The 21,171-nt window shown below is 43.7% G+C and overlaps 1 protein-coding gene across 4 annotated transcripts in view; it reads left to right on the top strand.

Moving 5' to 3' along the window:
- The window catches only part of MYRIP (myosin VIIA and Rab interacting protein), a 224,722-nt gene that overhangs the window by 136,563 nt on the left and 66,988 nt on the right, over positions 1-21,171 (top strand). The gene's annotated exons all lie outside the window — the stretch shown is intronic.

Below are 21,171 nucleotides of genomic sequence, written 5' to 3'. Positions count from 1 at the left end.
GTGTGATGACTTGCAAAATATTCTGCATCCCACTTCATAGTAAAGGGAGAAGCACATGCTTCCAAATCCTGCCTAGCTCCTTCAGAGAGAAGCTTCCCTGATTCTTTCCTATCCGATGTTGTGCTCCCTTCTCGTGTGTGTGTGTGTGTGTGTGTGTGTGTGTGTGTGTGTGTGCAGGTATTGTGAGTCAAAACCTCTCGTTTTATTCAGCACCAGAATGAAATCTTACCTGAAAAATCTATACTGATCTTGGGCAGAGAGCCAATTGGCCCCGCTGAGAACTGGCAGTTGGAATTGCACTGGGCAGTTAGGCAGCTTTTCTTGTAGAACTTTCTGCTCTGGTGAGCGCCTGAATTAGTCCTACCTACATATTAGGGAAGGGGGTGCTCACAGCAGACCAGGAGGGACATTGCAGGGGGCACGTTTCAAGCAAGTGCTTGGGGTTACAAACACAACGTTCTGTGATAGCTCCTTTCTAAGCTGTGTGATTGGGGGGAAAAACATTATCCATGCTTATTAGTCATAGTATTTTACAGATGACATGGTACTAAAATATGCAAAATATTGTAACTTGGTGCGCTGCAAGCATGGTCTGTTTTGACCCTTTCGGCAAGGGAGGGGTGGGGTGGGAATGATAGCCCTTGTACAAAGGAGGACTGTTGAGACTCCCAGAAGCAAAATAGGTTGCCTGTGGGCACTGCTGGCGGGTGGGCACGTCTACGCCCCACGCTGCAGCTGGTGTCAACATGAAGGGGACAAGCCTTGTGCACCACAGGAGGTGTGCCCGCCTGGCCTGCCCAGAACTGTCCCCCGAGGTTTCTCTTTCACTCAGCCCTTCCCCACTGTCCTGGCTCTTGCTGCCATGACAAGCATGTTTATGCTGAGAACATTGAGCAAAGCAGATCCGAGGGTCTGACTGACGAGAAAGCACAAGGTAAAACCTCATCCTGGTGTGTCTGTAGCGCAGGATCCTGAATTTGCTAAAGCCAGAAAGTAAAAGTAAATAAATAGATAAATAGATAAATAAATAAATAAATAAATAAACAAAAAATAAATAAATAAATAAATAAATAGAACACTTCGCATGACGTTTCCTCCACAAAGTTGTGTTAAATTGGGCAGATTTAAATGAGCGTTGGTCCCTCTCTCTCCCTACCACACACGTGTTGATGGGTTTTTCTCAGCTTGGTCGTCTGAGATTTCACAGCTCTCTGTCACCTCCCTCCTGAAGCTGGTAATAGAAACAGATGATGGCACTGCTCGCTCCCTCTGGGGGAGCTCACCGCCCGGAGCGCCGTCTTCCTGAGAAGGATTCCTAGTTCATGCTCCGTCTTTGGGCTTTTCTGGCCATGAGGGCACAGAGTGAAGATTTGGGGGCTCCGTTACCTGTGTCGTGGCATTTAATTCTCTCTCCAGACACTCGAACTAGATCTGGGTAGAAGAACTTGCCAGAAAGAAAACCACTGGTCCGGGTAATTTTAAAAATTAAGCAATGCTGACTTGTTCTTTGTTTCAGAGCTTACAATTATTGATTATTGACGATAATCCTTTATCATAGGCTGCATGCTTGTTGTCACTGATGTTTTCTACAGAACTGGGTCATTTTTGTCCTATTTGGTGCCTAAGTTTTCAGCATTTTGCATATGAGTATCTGTGCACGTTGAGAAATGAATTTTAATGGACGTTTGGGACTCTTGGCTCCATTTCAAAAATATGGGGGGGTGGAGTATGTCTTCTCTCTTTATTGACGCTTTACAAGAGCAGGTAGAATTTTATTCTGCTGCTCACACAGTACAAACCTGAGGTAGTGAGTGTTGTAGTTTCGGCTGCATTCTCTGCAGACCTGCCATCTCCGTGTCTGCGGCTGGACTCCTTATTTTATTCCTGCAGAGAGTGGGAAAGTCACACCTGAATTTAAGGATATTGACTTATTCCAAGTGCACTCTTCGCACAGGTTTTATGAGCAGCAACTGAGGGGACTTGTGTGTTCTCAGGGATTTTCACAGAGCAGCCACAGCGTGGTAACTGCCCATCGTGCAGAGGGACATTCAGAGATTTCTCAGGGTCCTAAAGCTAAGCACTAAATCCCTGGATTCTTTGTTCATTTAATTTTATTGTAATGAAAGTCATAAATGTCCCTACTTAAAAATGTCAACTAGTTCTATTGATTTATTGTAAAAAAAAAAAAAAAAGAGTATTCCCTTGTCCCACCCTCCCCCACCTTATTTCTGCTTCCTAGACACAACCATTTCAACCTCTAGTTTTCTTTTGATATTTCATCTCCAAATTTAGAAATAACCTGCTTACATTACTTTATTTTTAATTTTATGTCTTCATTTCTTACTATGAAAAGGTGCTATTCTCTTGTTCCTCCAAACTCCCAACACATACCCACCCCTCTTCCCACCATTCTCCGAGTATATTTGTAACATGGTCTTTATTAGATCAGTTTTTATTGTTTTATTATTGTAACTATAAAATAAACTGCTTTCAGATGTTGCTATTGAGAGGTCCAAAGGATGCTTGATCCTTTGTACGTGGCTTTTCCCCCGTCTCTGAAAGTTTGTAGGATCTTCTCTTGGGTCCCACTGTTATAAATTTCACAACAATGTACTTTCATGTGCATCTTTTTTCTCCCATTGTACTGGGCTCTTAGAGAACCATTTCATTTCAGAAACACAGTTCTTTCAGTCTTGGGAGAGTTTCTTGAATTATTTCTTTGATTATTTTATTTCTTGCATTTTTTTTGTTCTTTCTGGAGCATAGCTATTGAACCTCACAGATTAATTCTCTAGTTTTACTTTTCCCTGAATGCTCTCTATCTTTTTGTTAAAATTTCTGGCATCCTCAATTTTATCTTCCATTCTATTTACTAAGTTTTACATTTTCACAATAATGTTTTTTTCTAAGACTTATTATTGTTTCTCTGTTCCTTTCAGAGTGTAATGTTATTGCTTCATAGCTGCAATATATTCCCTTATTAATATATTTTTAAGTTTTCTTGCGTTAGAGTTTCTTTATTCTGTTTGTTTTGGTCTTTATATTTAATGGTAAACACTTTGTTCAAGTATCAGATGACCCAGGACTGTCAGTTCACCTTTTTCCTTGTATAATTGGTATACAATATTATCTTAGTTTCAGGTGTACACTATAGTGGCTCAACATTTATATACCTGACAACCTGATCACTACAGTAAGTCCAGTAACTATCTGTCACTGTAAAAAGTTGTCACAATATTATTGACTATATTCAGTGTCACTTCATCTTTAAGAGTGACACACTAAAAGCTGATTTGAAGACCAGTGGGGCTTGTTGGGTGGTAGGTTTCAGCCTTGAATGATCAAGCTGAACTGTTTTATTCGGGGAACTGTCAGTAGGTCTTTTCTTTGGAGTTGGTCAATTTCCCCAGATATGAGTGTTCCCATCTCCCACTGGGGATGTAAGTCTTAGAGTCAATTTAGGGGAGCCCAGTGACAGAGCGCGGCCAAGGCCACGCCCAGCTTTCCTTATGAGGGCTTTTACTCAACGCTTCTACTTTCCATGGGTGCCCCTGCCCTTGATATGCCAGAAGCCTGCTTCCAGATATATTTATCAGTCTTTCTAGGGAGTAAACCTTGAGTCTTCTGTGGAGGAAAGCAGTTGGCTGAATGGAGTGTAAAAGGAAACCTGGATACCTAATTGCTTCATCTACCTGTACTCCCATTTCCTAAGGTTATTTGGGTTATTAATGTCAGAATTACATACTCACCTTTTCTACCTAGCAGTAAATATCAGAAATATTTTTATGTAAAAAAAAATATTCTTCTAAAACATAATACTTATATCATTGTAGTATGCCACGGTAAAGGTAAACTATAATTTATTAAGCAATATCCTACTATTAGATATTTAATTACTACCTCTTCCCAGCGGCCTCACTCCTTAACTTCTGTGTCAATCATCCTTTTCTTTATGGCTTTACCACTTCCGTAGATATTCCTGGACAACACTAACTGAAAAGGGTCAAAGTTAGAAGCATTACAGTGTAAAAGCAGTGTGCTCTTAGGGGTCCAGGAATGTGTGGACATTTCAGGTCACAGCACTTGTTATGGGACAGTCTGACTGCTTGCATCATAAGTCGTGCTGATCACCAGCTTCCCTATGCAGGTCCCGCCGCCCTGGGAAGAGAATACAAAACAGCAGGGAACTCCACAACGAAATTAGATGTTTCATTTCTTTATGGACAAAAGAGTTCTTTAAGGGGAATCTTGGTGGTGGGAGGGGATAGAGATGTCATTTGCAAGTGCTTTGCATTTTCATGATTACGTTTGTTTTTAGTATTAATGCCTGCCTTTGTAAAGTCAATCATTTTTTCTGAACAGTTTAGCTACTTTGGGGCTCCATTGAGGTTTTATGTCGGGAATGTGATTCAGTTTATGACTCTTCCTTGCATTGCCCATTTGGGGGGGAAAAGTGCCTTTTCTAAGATACTACATTTTATGCATCTTTTTATTTGTATGTATATTTCCAACCAAGCTGCTAATAGTCACTTTCTCTCTGCCCTTATTTATGTTTGTCTGTTTGATCTGTCAAAGACTGAGAGAGCTTTTTAAATCCCCCACTGTGATTTTCTTTTTTAATTTCTCTTTGTTTTTCTAATAGATTTTGTTTTGTGTATGTCAGTTTTATTATTCAGCCTATTATATTTCCATTATGGGTTATCCCTTTCATCAATGGGAAAATAACTATCTTATTTAATGGGTTTTTCTTGAATTTTCTTTTGTCGGATTTTCTCTCCTTTTTTCTTTGTGTTCATCTGTTGCTCTCTGGCCTTTTCATTCATTTTTAATCTTCTCTATGATTCTTTTGGCATGTCTCTTGTTGACAGTATATAATTGGTTTTGATTTTTTTATTCTTCCAAGCATCTGTCTCTTAACTATAGGTTAACCCTACTGACCTGTATTATGATAACTAATATGTCTATCACCTTTTATCAATATATTATACTACTATTGCAGCCCACGATCTCAATATTTTTTAATTGGATGGTGATGGGGGTAGGTGACAGTGAGTTGTGATACCCATGTATTTTTCCATTCATAAATTTTGCAAATAGTTACTGAATACCTGCTGGGTACCAGGTACCAAGCCAGGCTGTTGCATCTGGAGATCTAACAGACAACACGACACACTTCCTGCCCCATAAGCAGGGCCACCTTCGTAGATGTACAGTCACTTCATGGCCCCAAGCTTGGTTTCATGCTCTGTTCTTGTTGTCTTGAATGTCTTAATAATTTTTTAACACGAGGACCTGTATTTCACGTCTGCACGGGGCCTCACAGATTATGTGGCTGGTCCCGCCTAGAAGAACATGAAGCTGTGTGAGAGTCAGAACATGGGTGACTTTGATATGGTGTAATAAATACCCTACTAGGAGTCAGCAGATGGGACTGTGAGAGCACGGGGGTGCTCCTCACCAGTCTGGGAGGCCTTCTGGACACAGTGGGTCACTGGAGAGAATGGGATGAGGAGTAGGAGTCAGCCTGGAGGGAGACGAGGTGGCAGAGGAAACAACAGGGGCAAGGCCAGGGTCTTCAGACATCAGGACGTCTGTGGTCAGAGCAAAAATTGTAGGTATCCCTGAACGAAGGTAATTGAAACCATCAAGGTCAGAAGAATTATCGTCTGAAGTAGGGGCAAAGATGGAAAAACATTCCAGTTATCTCTAGCAGATGTTAAACCGAGAGTGTCTACATTTTAAGTCTTGATGGCAAGCCCCAATGGCAAGCCCCTTCTAGAAATGACCGTTACTTTATACCAAGTCTTATGCCCGGTAATGGGAGGTGAGTCTGAGGAAAGAAACAAAAGAAGATTGCTAAGGATCTGGAACACCATCATAGAATGTTCTGCCTTTATGCCAACTTAAGTGGGCACCATCTTTCTAAACCGTGATACTGACCACATTAGTGTCTCTCATGTGAAATGGTCATCTGGCTTCAGCATGGAGTGAGAGGACAGGCTGGGCTGAGCAGACACGTTGGGAGGCTCAGATGGGAGGAGGTGATGGCCGCTGGAAAGAAAGTGTTAGCAGAGGAAGTGAGGTAATAATACGGTTTTGGTCAACATGCAGGAGAGAAACACTGCAGTATTTACTTGTTATTTAGCTGGGGTTTTAAGAGAGAGGGGTGAGTGAAAGATGAAGCCACCGAGGTCAGGGGTATAGGATCACGGCCAGGCTTGTGTGCAAAAAGGGCAGTGCTGAATTTGAGGCATGCTGCCTTTGAGCTGGGAGATGCAGTGGAGATAGCCAGCCATCAGCGGGGCTGGGAATTTGGCAGATAGACATCGACGAGGGACCAGCGGAAGCCACAGGGGCAGCCACAGGGGCGTCTGCGGGTTCACTCTACTCCTTGTATTGGGGGAGCTCAGAGCTGGGGGGGGTCTATCCAGTGGTGGGCAGAGGAGGAGGAGTCTTCACACAAGGCTGAGAATAAGAAGGAAGAGGCAGAGGTGAAACGTGCACTTTCAAAGTCCGAGTATCATGGGAGCCAAAGGAGGCAAAGCATTTCAGAAACAGTGAAAGGGTCAAACACATAAACTGGGGGCCGGAATAGCACATGAAGGAAGATCAGGGAAGAGGTCCTGTGACTTAGCAGGAAAGCCGTGGGACCGTCGGAGAGCAATTGTGGTGGGACGGACACGGGATTGTTTGAAGGGGGAGGCGGGAGGTGAGGAAGGTAACACTGACTGTGAGCCAGAGACTCCTGGCTGCTAAGGAGAGAGGTGTCATAGCTATAGTTCCTGGTTTCTGTATTTGATGCTTTGGCATCTGGGGCCTCGCTGACCCTGGAGAGACTGATAATTCCTAAAGATAGTAAACAACTGTCTTTTATAGAAAAGTGAGTGCAGCTTTCAAATGCGAACCAGCCAATCCAGCGCCCACATCCTCATCACTTCCTCTGTCAGGCTGTCGCACTAAGGGCCCCTATTCCCCTGCCCTAATCACTGCAGAGCCAAGTATCAGACAACTAGGGACAGCCCCTGTGTCCCAGAGCCCACTGAAATGAGTCAAACTAGCTGATCCTGAACTTGCACCCTCATTCCTCCCCATGGAAACCACCACAAAAGCTCGCATCCACACTTTTATTCCCTCTGCCCCCTGGCCCACCCTGGTACTTCCGCTTATGGCCTTGCCATGGTGCTGAAGGGACAGGTAGAAGCAAGAAAGGAAGCAAGGAAGGCTGGAGGGAGGGAAAGAAGGAGGCAGGCAGGAGACATAGTTTAGAAAAGGCTTAATCCGGTCTATATAACTGAGGAATGTGGGAAACAGAACACTTGTTCTACCCAGTAACATGAGATTCTGAGAAAGCTTTGTTAACCTCTCTGTGCTAGGGTGCCTTCATGTAAAATGGTGAGCCATCTGTTATTTTTTTTTTTAATTAACAGGCCAAAAAAAAGATATTGGCTTCCTCATTGAGCAGATATGTAGCCTTTGTTTTCACAAAATAATACCTGTCTCATAGTTTTGTTTTGAGGACTAAAAGGACCTGGCTCAGTGGCATTCAGTAAGTGGCAGATGCTAATTACACAGCAGCCCCAACAACTCCAATCTAAGTATTTTACTATGAAAAAACAGTGACGTTTTTACAATATCTTAGCCACTCACTTAATCTGGGAAAGTCCTTGCCTTTCAATTTTCACAGCAATACATCGTGTGTATGTTACAGCTCAGGTCCAGAATTGGCTGATATTAACAGCAATCACTTCATTCTCTTGTTCCAACACCAACTTGGACCTTCATTTAAAGGGCAAATACCTCACTATGGTGTTTAACTGTGTAATGTTACCATTAATGCAACAGATGAAAAAAAACAAAAATGGGGGACTTGCACCCATTTCTTTATATGGACATGAAGGTTATCAGAACAAAACTGGCACACATCAGTACATCAGAGCACGCGAGGCGAGGAAATGTCAGATGCAACTGTGTGGCCCTGGAGAGTTGGTTGGAGGAAGGTTGTGATCATTTGTATTCTGAGGATGAGGGTGGTGAGATGCAGAAAGATAAACTGAGGTCTTTCTTGAAGGCCACACATGGAGGGATGAGGTTGCAGGGAGATTCCTGTGTGGACCGCTCTTTGCTGTCTTGGAACCCAGGTCATACAGATCAGCACGGGGTGGGGGCAAGAGTTCCCTCCCGGGCCAGCATGGCTTGGGGTGCAAGTTGCAGCAGCTAGAGCAAGAGCAGCAGCTCTGTAAACCAGTCAATTCTCTTACTCACTTTAAGATGATTCTGACAAAAGAGGGACGTCCCAATCAGCTTTATAAATCAGAAGGCAAAAGAAAAGCCACACTCAAATGACATTTAGTCCTGCCTCCAAACAGCTGAGGCAAAAGAAACCGTTTAACTCCCCATCGCCCAGGCTTGACAACTGCCTGGTAGCATATGAATCACAGTCACAGAGAGGAATGAATCAAGCATGAGGGTGGAGCCCAGAGCCATGGAGACCACGTGACGGATGGGAGAGTTCTGGGCAAGGTCAATGCTAGTGACCTCAAGTCTGGAGAGGGACAGCTGGGCAGGTCCTGCCGAGTGGCCAGAGTGCCAGCAAAGAGGAGGTGCTGCTGTGCCCAAGCCCTATGAGTGACACACAGAAAAGTCCTAGAAGGGACAGAGGGTACCTTGACACATCCACCTCCGCGCCATTTCAGAAATGTATTCTTATATACATTTTTGGGTAATGGTGTTTCATTGGCTTTGATCCCTAACTACTAGTGCAGGACTCCAGCCTCTTTCACAGCTCGTCTCCCCACCCCACCCCCATGGACGCCTGGGATTCTCAAAGGGTCCAACTCTCAACAACTAACCCATGGGATCCCTGGGTTTTGTTTTCCACCTTTTTTCTGCTGTTCCTTATCCCCAGTGTATTCTGGGCCCTGCCACATCCATCCACTGCCATGCCCCGCTAGGCAGCACCGCCCTCTCTTCCTGGGAGCATCTGCTTCCCTGGGCACTTTTTCCCTTTCCACTGGCACAGCGGTCTCCCACCAGGCACTCCTCTGCCACCATGGAACCCTAGAGTCAAAGGTGCCAACGTGGCACTGCCCTCTTCCCACCAAGGTTAGGGTAACGTGAGCAAGGCTCTCACCTCGAGTGACAAAAAAACCTAATCCAGATAAATAATATTTTAATACAGTATGTTTAATATCAAAATTAGTGCAAAAATCAAAAATAAAGTACAAAAAATATAACAATTTTAACTAAAGGCAGGATCTGGTAAAAATCTCTGTATTAGAAACTGAGACAAAAGGAAATATGTGTTCCCCTAAAATATTTTTATGTATTTTTAATAATTAACTTTTCTAGAATATCAAAATATCTGAAAAATATTGAAAAATTGAAAAGTAGGTAGATTAAACTCATGACATTATTTTAAGTTTAAATGGCTTATTTAAATCAAAAACATAACTTATTATAATTTTACTTTCCTGGCCTTTATGGAAGCATACTCATCAATAATATTTTCAAAATCTCCTTCTTTGTTCTCTCATTTTTTATTGGAATTGCAACTTTCCATAAACGAAAGTGACTCTGAAAGTCTGTAAAACTTTAACAAGAGAAATGAATCTACCTCCCAAATTTGAAAATAAATGAAAAAGAAATTGAAAGTGTATGAATTTCTGGCTAAGAATATCAGTTACTATTGGGAAAAGTGAACATCATATAGAAATTAAGATTATAGCTGTTCTAATTTCACACTGAAATGGAGACATGAAGATTTAACAAAAGGCCTTCAGATTCTGGATTTTTTACTTGAGAGAAGTTATTTTTTATGAATATATCTGGTTTACAAAAAGCAGCCAATGATCTGATTCTAATAATCTGATGATTTAAATCCTGTAGAAATTTCCTCTGACCGTTGTCAGCATCAGGCAATATCAATAATGTGTAATAAAAACCAACAGCATGTTTGCATCCTCTAGCACTGGTTCATGAATTTTGCTTAGTGCAATCTTATTCAAATTTGTAAGTGTTGAAATTGTTTTTTTAACACCAGTCACGTTTCAGTAAGTTGAACATAATTAAAAATTATTTAAGCTTGTTATTTGGTGAAGAAACATCATTGTCAAATGTGGGCACTTCTTTTCATTGAAAAGGGTTGAAGTGGAGGGACTCGGTGACTGTGGCTGGAGCCGGGCAGCCATTTTTCTCTCTCTCCCTGTACCTGCGGCTTCTAGTGTGGCCTCCCCATGTGGTCTCTTCAGCACAGCAGTCTCAGAATAGTTCCGCGTCTTACACAGCAGCCCAGGGTGTCCAGACAGTGTGCTCCAAGCCACCTAGGGTGGAGATGCAGGCCTTCTTATGACTTAGCTTCAGAAATTCCAGGACATCAATTCTGCCACATTCTAAGGGGACAGCAGGTCACCAAGGCCAGCACAGATGCAAAAGAACAGGGCGTTTAGATTCCACCTTTCAAAGAGAGGAATAATAAAGAATTTGCTGCCATCTTTAACCTACATCAGCCCCATGGAAAGACATGTCCTTCAGAGCTTGACGCCAAGGTGTCCAGAAGCTCGGAGGCCTGAGTGCCAGCTGTGGGCACAAACCAAATCACAGACTCACACGGGCCACAGTCCTGCACTGCACTCCGGGTCTTTGTGGAGTGTTCTCTGTGGCTTTCGCATCTTTTGAGTTTTGCAGCCATGAATGGCTCTGTCTGTGGAAGGAGTTTCCACACTTGGTCAGTTTATTGGGAGAGGGGGCAGGACTGGTCATTGCCGGGGCCAGGGCTGGTGCTGGGGATGACACAGAGGGAGAGGAGGGCCAGGGCCACAGGGGAACGTGGTCTGAAGCTGGGCTCAGAGAGCTGGCTCAGCCCACCCACTGCTGCCTGCACTCTCCTCCCTGTTTGCGGCCTCCAATGGAGGCTCAGTCCTAGAGAGAAAGGCTGGCTCCAGGGGGTGTTTGGGGTTTGGTACATGGCTGGCAGGGAGAGGAAAGGATTTGATTGGGTCCAGAAAAGTGAGTCCAATCAGATCAGTGGAATGCAGCTGTGGGGAAGGGCAGCTGGAGTCTGTCCACGGACCCCCAATGCACACAGCTCTGACAGCTAGGATTCTTTCGCTGATTCCTCATCTCCTCCAGAACTGTGGACAAGCCACCACCTCTGCCTGGCTTATCGGTGTCCTCAGAAACCTCTCCCTTGCAGGGGAGAGCCAGTGCAGTGCTGATGGGCACAGGCTGGAATCCGAGCTCTGCCTCTTACTGACCGTATGTCCTCAGGCAGGTCCCATAGCCTCCAGTTCCTTCTCTGTGAGGTGGGATTCATAAGAGTGCCTGCCCCTGGGGTGGCTGTGAGGATTAAATAGGTAATTGGTATTAAGTATACGGTGAGAGTTTTCACATAATATCCACAGTCCGTGTGGTCCAGGCAAGACACAGGGGCTTTGCAGCCAGATGGAACTACCTTCCAGTTACAGTCCTGCCACTTACTAACCATGTGACCTTGGGCTTCTTGAACCTCCTTCAACCTCAGTTTCCTTATCTGTCTCCCTCGAGTTGCTGTGCAGATTAGAGAAATCGTGAAGAGAGGGCCCGGGAACAGCAGCGAGTCTGTCACATGGACGTCTCCTCCCTTCTCTTCCATGCTTTTCTTCCTTCTTGCTATTTGTCAACACCAGCTTCTCGCCCTGAGCAGGATGCTTCAGATTAATGGCAATTGTCACGTATCAACTGAACATGACACTTCCAGCCTCCTGGCTGTGTCTGTCTGCAAATTCCCCGTGACACACTCAGGGGTCCCAGTGTGAGGGCTGTTCTTTTTCATCCAGCCTCTCTTGACTTTTCAGAACTGATTGCTCTGACACAGTACACAAGGGCCTTCACGCTGTCAGGGCTGAGGGAATCTTGTTTTCCAACCACCTGACTGTCCTTCTGTTGTTCTCCCCACCACTTGGAATCAGCAATGTTTTTGTGTGCTCTTCGTGACGTGCCAAACCTGTCCTTGAACTCAGTGGTTCTCAAAGTGAGGTCCTTGGACCAGCAGCACTTTGTTGTAGTAGATTGTTTGGGGAACCTTGCTGTGTATAATGGCTTAAGTTTGCATCAGCAGTATTTTTGGCTTTGTGTGTGTGTGTGTGTGTGTGTGTGTGTGTGTGTGTGTGTGTGTGATGAAGACACCTGGATTTGAGAGTACCATTTTAATTCTATTCCTCTTCAGAGCTTTTTATCACCCCATCCATTTCTTTTTCCTTGGAAAATGGAACGGAGTGAGGCAAGTCAGCTTTCTATCTCTTTACCTAAGTAGATTGTGGTCAAAATTTAAAAGGAAAAATAAAAAATCATGCAGACTCAGAAAACATCCAGCTAATTTTGCTAAGCCAGTGCTTACTACCAAGCTTTGGTGAATGCAGTAATCACTTGGAAGTCTTGCCAAAATGCAGATTGATTCAGCAGGTCTCATGGTGAGGACGGAGGGCGGGGGGTGCTCGTTTCCATCAAGCTTCCGGAAGTTGTCCACACTGCTGGTCTGAGGACCGCACTGGAAGTAGCGAGGTCTCCAGAATCTCCCCAAGGCTCGCCCACAGTGAACTCAGTTTGCACAGTGCCCTGCCATGCTGGGGCTGATGGCCCGGGAAGCCTGGCTTTGTCATTAGCAGCCAGGATCTGGGCAGTTCTCATGTAGGCAGTCCCTTCCTTCTCACAATTGTATTATTTCAGTCCAATGAACCAAAATCCGTCTTCCATTCTTGGGTGAAGCTTTCGTGTGATTGTACTTTTAGTGCTTTTCTTGCATTGAGTTATGTGATTCCATTCTGTCTCCTAATGAGAATGCATCCCAATTACAAATGTATGCATGTCATAGAAAAAAAATTAGAAAACTGCTTACATAACAAGTGCCTTAAAGTGGTTAGTATTCACAATGTGATAAGTAGGTGTGGTTTTTTTTTTAGAGAAACAATACAGTGACTTTAGAGTTTCTTCTGATTCGTTGATTCATGGAGCTTTCTATTTGCTTAAACTTTGAAGCAAAGGTCCTAATTGGCAATAAGAACACTAGCTGGGGCTTCTGAAAGGAAAGCAACCTGATCAGACTTCAAGGCACTGACCCAAGAATGAGGTTACAGTCTATTATTAATACTGGTTCAGTCAGTGACTAGCAGCAAACTACTCATTTCCATTTTTCTCGTAAAATAGAGATAATGAAAACTTATACCTCCAATGTACGGATTATTGGCTTTAATACTACCTGTGGACCAAAGGATCCCAAGCCTCTATTTATAGTCCAGATTTCTGTCCTTCTAAGCCCCAGACTAGTATATCCAAATGCCCACCAGGTGTTGCCATCTGGAGATGCATGGCGCACACCATAATCAGTTGTCCAACTGAACTTACCATCTTCCTTCCTCTTCCTCTATTCCCATCCTGGTTAGTTGTGTGACCATTACACTCTCCTCATCCAAGCCAGGAGGCATCATTCCCTATTAAATTGTGAACTCCTTGAAGCACTAATTGGGTTTACTCACCTTTATAACCCCAGTATCTTGCACTGGACTTGGCACAGCAAAATGCTCAAAAACATGTCACTGAATTGAACTAAACTCTGTAAAGATGGATGGTCCCTATAACCCTGGCAATCATTTCTGAGGATTGTGGTGAATGGCAACGTCTCTTTCTCCCCTAAAAAGAAGGTGAATACAGCTTTCTTTGTTGATTATTTCTACTGCCAGGATATGGTGAATTCCTATGACTTTAAAATACATACGAGCAAAGTGGTCCTTTTTTAATTTTTAGTTTTATATTCTGCATCAACTGTAATCTAGATTTATCTACATATTTTATTGATTTCTTTTCTGATCATGTTTGTTGGCTCCTGTCTCCCTCCCTCTTGGATGCATTCCTTCTATGTACTGGCATCATAATAGACACTATGGGGTATTGTCTTTAATTTTACAACCTGTGAGGTTGAATTTGTAAACACCATTTTAAAATGATGAGACTGAATTTCAAAGAGAGTAATTACTACTCAAAAACTTAAAAATAGAACTACCTTATGACCCAGCAATTCCACTTCTGGGTATTTATCTGAAGAAAACCGAAACACTAATTTGAAAAGATATATGCACCCCTGTGTTCATTACAACATTATTTACGATAGCCAAGATGCCTATCAATAGATGATTGGATAAAGAAGTGGTACATATGTACAATGGAATATTACTTGGCCATAAAAAAGAATGGAATCTTATCACTTGCGACAACATGGATGGGCCTAGAGGGAATTATGCTAAATGAAATACATCAGACAGAGAAAGACAAATACCATGTGGTCTCACTTATATGTGGCATCTAAAGAACAAAATAAATGAACAAACAAAACAGAAACAGACTCACAGATACAGAGAACAAACTGATGGTTGCCCAGAGGGGAAGTGTGTTGGGGACCTGGTGAGACAGGTGAAGGGAGTGAAAAATACACATTGGTAGATACCAAATAGTCATGGGGATGTAAAATACAACATAAAGAATATAGTCAATAATGTTGCAACAACTATGTAAAGTGCCAGGTGGGTGCTAGACTCATCGGGGGCAATCACTGCATAAATTACATAAATATCTGACCACTATGTTGTACATCTGAAACTAATATAAAATAATATTGAATGACAACTGTAACTGAAAAAAATAATTTTTAAAAAGTTAGTTTTATAATTTTTTAAAGGGGAGTAATTACTCACTTTCCCAATATCACACACAAGCGAGGGGGCTTGGTTGCCAACCCTTTCTTCTGCATGGCTACCAGCCTTCCTAACACACGTTAGGAGGATACAGTCTTTCTTCCTTTTACTTGGAAATCTTCATAAAGATGCAGTATCATTCTTTGCTGTTCATAAAATCATATATGTTCATGAAATTTGAAAAATTAAAGAAAAGTTACCCGTAATTCCAGTGTTGAGAGATACCAACAGTTACATTTGCTACATTTCTTTCCAGGTTTCTTTTTTTTTTTTTTCTTATTTATATTTATGGTTTTTTAATGGGCTACACTGTTTCAATTATTATATGTTTGTAATTTATTTTAATATTTGGTAGGACAAGTTTCCCCTATTCTGTATCTTTTCTTTTTCAAAAGTTCTCTTCGCTACAAAAAAATCTTTAATTTTTTAAAAATGAGAACTTCTCTCAATCTGCTTTTACTTTGTGGGAGAGGCCGATCTGAATTCTAGTTGCAGAATCAGAAGTTCTCTACATGCAGAAAAGAGACTGTTTAATGAAACTCAAGGTGAGGAGGACCCCAATAAATGATGGCAAAAATGAGTTCAAAATGTGCTTACATCATTTTTTAAGACATCAATTTATATAATACTTATGGAATCATTGACGTTCTTCCAAATACCTGCCTTGAGCTGGGGGTTAGTGAAGACATTGTGACACCAGGTAATGAAACAAGGGGGTGGAGAGAGAGAGACCTTTAGAGAACTGAGAAAATAAGCTGTTGATTCTCTGTCACTATAAGAAAGGAGTTTCACCTTTTGGTTGGAACTTAGCTGCTGAAGAGAACTTTACCCCAAAGCGTGTCCCCACTTGCCGTCCAGGAAGTTCCCAAACGGAAGTTCTTCCCTCCCCATTTTGCAGACTGAGCAGATGAGCCCACGTAGCTGTGGAATGAGACACTCTGCTTTGACTGAATCTGCTTTTCCTAGCCCTTCTCCATGTCCACCTGAAACTCCTCAAACTTGGTGCTGTCACAGTTTTGTACCTCAGGAGCTGGACCATTTCGTGGCTGAGCAATTCCCCCAGAAGTCCGAGAGCTGCAGGAATGAAAAGTATATAAAGCCACACGGAGACGTTTTCCTGGGTGAGGGCCCTGGGCTATACCAGGCAGGGGCCCTGGTTCCCTCGCAGTTTTCACTCAGTGACTCTAACCCAAAGCGGACCTCTTCAGGAAACGATCCTGGAGCATGAAGTTGCTGTCCAGCCGTTCCTTTTCAGCATGGACATTGGCTGCCCAGAGGGTTGCCCCACCAGTAGGCTTTTTCCAGGGATGGTGGAGAGTGTTTGCCCAACCCCATGGTATGCCAGGGCAATGCAAAGAGATGGGCATGGTGTCCAGCGGCTGAGCCCACCAAGGTCACACAGCATGGCGAGTGGTCCAGCCTGGACTTGGACACACTTCCCAATCCCAGTGCAGCCCGCCATCCTCGGAGTCTTACAGTGGATTGCCTTTGTCGAAGCTACCACACTGCCGGGGAGATGCCTCTGTTGGCCAAGGGACTACTGGTTCATGGTGGGGATTAGCAAAAGCTGGCGGGCTGATGTGTGGGTCGGAGATGGCTGTGGAGCCCCATGCAGGGGTCATTGCTGGGGAGAATGCAGAAGGCCGTGCTGTGTGGTGTCTAGAGTCATGGAACAGAAGGAGGAAGATAGAGCTCATGAAAAAGAGCAGTGCAGGCAGGAGGGCGTATTAAGGAAACTGATGTCTGTTGAGTCAACCAGGAAAATAAGAATTCATCCACTGCAGATGTAAAATCCTTTGGTAAAGCCAAAGAAGATAAGAGCTTCAGGGGTGGTTATGCTTTGGGTTTACAAAAAAAAAAAAGCAATATAATCTGTTCTCTTTGCAGAGATCGTCTTAGGAGATACAGTGTAATAGTACAAACTGTGAAGTGTGTCTGCAAAAGCTCCTTCCGTTAATGAACGCTTAACTTAGCAGTGCAGCCAGCTCCCAAATAGCTAATGAAGTCAGTACTAGGAAGCACTCCGGGAAAGGTGTGTGCTTAGAGAAGAGATGTGGAATTCAGAGGAGGTTTTCTCAAGAAGAATGAAGACAATAGGTACAAAGCATGTGTACCTTGGATCGTGTTGGGTTATCTTGTATTTGTATTGCAGAATGTTTCAGCCACTCTCAAAAGTGCCCAGCGTGCTAGAAAGACGCTCGTGGACCATCATCCTGATTTAACAACTCTCATGGACCCACCATAACAGATTTTAGGGAGATGAAACATTACAGATGCACTGGCGCTCCACACCTGCCTGCCTACCAGGACCCCACCTCCGTGTGAAAGCGCAGCTCTCTTGTTACGCTGTCCGAGTGAGGGCCCTGACCCTCTCCATCTACACACTTCCTCTGAGAAGCCTTGAGCTTGGTGAGGGTGGCGATGGCTTTCCCTGTGTCAGGGCTGAGTCCTTTCCCTGGATTGTCCCGTCAAGTACTCCCAAAACTCTGTGGTGCCATTATTACCTGTTTGACAGGTGAGGAGACAGAGGCAGAGAGAGGTTAGGTGACTTGCCTGAGATCACCCAGCCTACTGGTGCAGAGCTGGGATTGGAAGCCAGGCTCAGAGCCAGTGCTGTTACCCACTGCACCGTGGAGAGCAGGCCACTGCTGACAGCACACACTTCGAATTGAGCACTGGTTTTGCGCCAGACTCTGCTGCATTGCTTCATATTCCATCTATATCCATTTAACCTCCTCCATCACCTCATAGGAGTGGGAGCTATTGTTATTTCCACCTTGCAGAGACCAAAGCACGGAGAGGCGGACAGACCTCCCTGACGGGACTTTGGGGAACTCGACAGCACACTTCTCCAGCCTCCCTGGATGCTGCCGTTCTCACAGCCCTCTCTTCACACCCCTGCCCCAGGAGCCACCTGCATCCTCTGAGTGTCCTCTGAGCCATAAATTTTTAAATACGTGAAATAAAAGCAGTAATATCAAATGAGAGTAATCATGCCTGAGCCTTCCCTGGGGCTTCCAGAAAAGCTCTCCACATTAACTCTAAGTCCAAACATAATCTAAAACGCATCACTTCTTTAGGAAAAGCTTTCTGCTCTCCAAATCGGGCTGTGGTTTTGCTGGTCATTCTCCAAGGATTCAGTGCCATCCTTCCACCTCCCAGCAACCCCAGGGTGGTACCCTGGTTACACTGCGACATGAACAAGCTGAGGCATTCTGTTTTAGAGGTCGTTAACATGCTTCGAAGGTCATGCAGTTTTGGTATAACCAGGGAATGGAGAACTCATCCTGTGATGTACTTGCAGTATTAGGACTCATGGTTGCAGATAATAGAAACCCAATTCAAAAGAGCTTAAACGAAAGAGGGAATTTTTTGGCTCATATCATGGAAAAGTCCAAGGGTTGACCGCAGGCTTGAGTAGATCCAAGGGTTCAAAGTATATCAACAGGATTCTGTCCCTTCCCACTGTCAAATCTGTTTTGTTCAGAGAACCACGAATATCCCCCAAGTGATGGCAAAGATGGCCTGGAAGCCCCAGGCTTTCATTCTGCCATGGAGCCAGCCCAGCAGAAAGGAAGAATCTCTTCCCTACAGCAACAATGAAAGCCCTCACCTCAGCTTTGATTGGCAGGTCTGTGTCATGTGACCACATGGCTATCAGGGGATGGGACCAGCTTTTTCAGAACAAAGTAGACTCAGTTAGGGAGGAGGAGAGAGTGTCCCAAAAGGAAAAGAAATGTCCTTTTGTTAAACGAATGAGGGGCTCAGTAACAACCATCCTCCACCAGTACTTTTGTGGACCCTGTCAGCTGCAGAGCTGAGCCCCCCAGCAGGTCCTTCCTGGTGGTCAGCTGCTCAGAGAGCAGGGCAAGTGTGTGGGAGAGGCAGCGTGGAGAACATTTCTCTTCTAGAATTGCATTTTTTGTGTGTGCTTTCAAAGCTATCAAGTAAATCATAAGCCCAGAGGTTATGATTTCCAAGGACAAAATCTTCTGTATTTTTTCCTGCTATATTAGTCTAAACTCTGAAAATGGCTTCATGTTTTTTTGTTTTTTTTTAAATAAAAATGCAGATGCTTATTGTAGTAAAATGCTACAGGAAAATACACTGAAGAGAGCCAGTCGATCTGCGCATTGGGTGCCTGAGACTAGTGTCTGTGCGTGGTTGAGCTCCCATTTTGGATCCCTGCTCAGGCACTTGCTCCTTTGGGCAAGGCATCAGCCTCACTGCATCTCTATTTATCATCCATAAAAATGGTTCGCATCCCTGTAGAGCTGTTGTAAGCTTACTGAGCCCTTACGTGGTGCCAGATACCTTATTGCTCGCGTCACATCATTTAATCCTCAAACAGCCTTATAAGGTGTCACTGTTAGCATCCCCATTTTATAGATGAAGAAGCTGAGGCCGAGAGGGATTCATGCATTTGCTCAAGACCACACAGGCAGTAAAAGCCAGGGCCGGAGCCATCCCAGCCTGCCCAGCACCCGTGCACTTACGCACAGAGCTCTACTCTGTGAGAATTAAGTCGTGATTCAAGGAACGCTTTGGGCACAGTGCCTCAGACAGAGCAAGCACTCAAGTAATTGTGTTTATTTTTATAAATAGCGATGATGCTGGTGAGATATATACATAAACATATATATACACACACACACATTATGTTCTATTGGAAAGGGAAAATCGATAATAAATAATTTAATCGTTAATTAGCATATTAATGTGTTGACTGTCTTATAAATAATGAATCATGAATAATTGAATATCAGGTACAGAGAAGCACTCTACAGAAATATGGGGAAAGAAAATGAGAGTGTGAGGGTAGAAGCTGTGTTGGCATGGTGGTGGTGTTTTAGTGAGGGTGGTCAGGGATGGCCTCCCAAAGGGGGTGCCATTTGTGCAGGGAGCTCCAAGTTTGTGAGCCAGGCAGGTGACTGGCAAGCTTGGCTTTGGGGTACGTGGATAGGATCTGGTGGATAGGCATGTGGGGCTCCCCCAGTGCCAAACAAGGAGGGCTTCACTGCAAGGTGGTAACCCCTGTATTGGAATCCTAATTCTGCTCCAGTAGATGATTCAATTTTCTTAGAAAACTGCTTTCTGTTTCTGACTTAGGACAAAGCATCCTTGGACCAATTGTCCATTTGTTCGGGAATAGGGACAGGGGCCAAGAGGCCCCACTATTGTCTATGTACCCATCAGATGAGCTTTCTGACTCCTGTCTCATAATCCAGGCCTGCCCTCCGCACCCAGCGACCCACTCTGTCCACATTGGATCGCTCAGTCTTCTGTCTGATTCGCAGAACATTATTCTCTCCATCACTTTCAATTTTCCAGAAATCTGTCAGAATCTCTGATTCTGCTCTCACCCTCATTCTTCATTTTTATAGATTTCTTTCCCATTGCATATCTTCTCACATCTCATGGGCATCTGGGGAGGGAGAGCAGCTACATGTGTGCTTGTTCCTCCATTAAATTAGAAGCATTTCTACTCATTTTGCTTTTCTAAATTTTCTTTGAAATGAGCATGCGTTCTGACATTCCTCATATGAAACATAACAACAAAAGCATATTCTTCAAGTGAGAGGGACTTAGAAATACGGTCTTGTCAGAGAGAAGAGGGTAAAATCATGTCAGAGTTTTGTACCGAACGTCTCAGAGGAAACTGCTTTCCTATCGTGCTTCAGGCGGAACGAATAAGAGGCTGGAGAATTTTGCCGTAGAGCCCAGGGTCTCACTTGTGCTTTTTATGTTCCCAAGTTAAGTTAGAAATGTTGCTAATGCAGTAACAGTACCATATACATATACATACATATACACACACATACATATATACATATGTATATATATGTATGTATATATGTATATATATTTTTAAATAAAATATATATATATTTTTAACTTTTATTCATTTTTTAAGGAGGGCGCAGCTCACAGTGGCCCATATGGAGAACTGGCAACCTTGGTGTTTTTAGCTCCACACTCTAACCAAGCCACCCTATCTATATTTTTTAATTGTCACAGGGTTATATAGCACAGCATAGGGAGTGTAGTCAATAATATTCTAATAACTATGTACACTGTCAGATGGGTAATAGACTTATTGGGGTTATCACTTTGGGAGGTAGGTAAATATCTAATCACTATGTTAGTTTCTACACCTTAAACTAATAAAACAAACAGATATATCAGTTAGTGGCTTCAAATGACAAGCATGTATCAGCTCGGTTGTGGGGTGGACTTGGGTGCACGGATCTTCTGCTGGTTTTACCTGGCATCACTCATGTGTCTCCAGTCAACTGGCAGTTGATGGTCTCTCTCACTTGTCTGGGGGTTGGCTGGATACCTTCTGGGGCAAGAGGGGTGATGGGGCCAAGTACCTCTCATCATCCCAAAGGCTAGCTTGGGCTTGCTCACATGGTGACGGGTTGCAAGACTTCTAAGGGCAGCAAGGGAG

The sequence above is a fragment of the Rhinolophus sinicus genome, linkage group LG10, assembly GCF_036562045.2.
Source record: "Rhinolophus sinicus isolate RSC01 linkage group LG10, ASM3656204v1, whole genome shotgun sequence".
In the NCBI taxonomy this organism is placed as follows: Eukaryota; Metazoa; Chordata; class Mammalia; order Chiroptera; family Rhinolophidae; genus Rhinolophus; species Rhinolophus sinicus.
This window is presented reverse-complemented; position numbering and strand designations above follow the sequence as displayed.